Here is a 791-nt window from a genome sequence, read left to right as displayed (position 1 = left end):
ACAAACTTGGTATATTCCTACTTTTGAACTCCAGGTTGGGTTGCAGAAATGTTTTATCAAGCACTCTTGTGCCACATTATCAGGCTGGCAATGACATATTGCCCAAGGCTATGTATTGGACAGACCTGGCATAGAATTTGGGTACTCTGACTCCCCTCTGCAGGCAATAAATGCATAGATCCATACTGCAGAAATTGTTACTTTTACCACATCCTTTCATTTTATTTCCCTTGTGAAACTTATTCAGGTTTATATGGCCCACCTTTGGAGAGCAAAGTTCATTGGACTCAGAACTACCCTGAGCACCAAAGATCAAAAATGCATGTGTGTGTATGTTATATATATATATATATATGTAAATAATTTCAAAAGGTTCAATGGCTAAAGAAAAGTATGTCCAAAAAAATAAGAAAAAAAGTTATCCAAGCAGCAGAGCAGACACCTAAGGATTTAGTTGAGTCTAGTGCTCCTCATGGAGCTACCTCCTTGGTGCCATCTGCTACTTTTCCTCTTACTGCCAGCAACTGAATATGCACTAAGAAATGACTCCCAGAGTCAGTGAGCTAAGGAGGGATTCACAAGCTCTTCACATCCCCCTTGGGATGACTGCAATATACTTAAGGGAGTATATCCCCATGAAGGTTTCCTTCAAGGTAAGGTATCTGTGTAAGGAAGAGACTATGCAATAATTTCACATTCCCATAAAAATTCTTTGGCAAACTCCAATCACTGTAAATCATATTGGATGTCCACTGGCTAATAATAGTCCCCACCAAGTCAAATACACAATC

Source organism: Pantherophis guttatus, chromosome 3 (assembly GCF_059756535.1).
Source record: "Pantherophis guttatus breed Tessera chromosome 3, ASM5975653v1, whole genome shotgun sequence".
Classification (NCBI taxonomy): Eukaryota; Metazoa; Chordata; class Lepidosauria; order Squamata; family Colubridae; genus Pantherophis; species Pantherophis guttatus.
Note: the sequence above shows the minus strand (reverse complement) of the source record.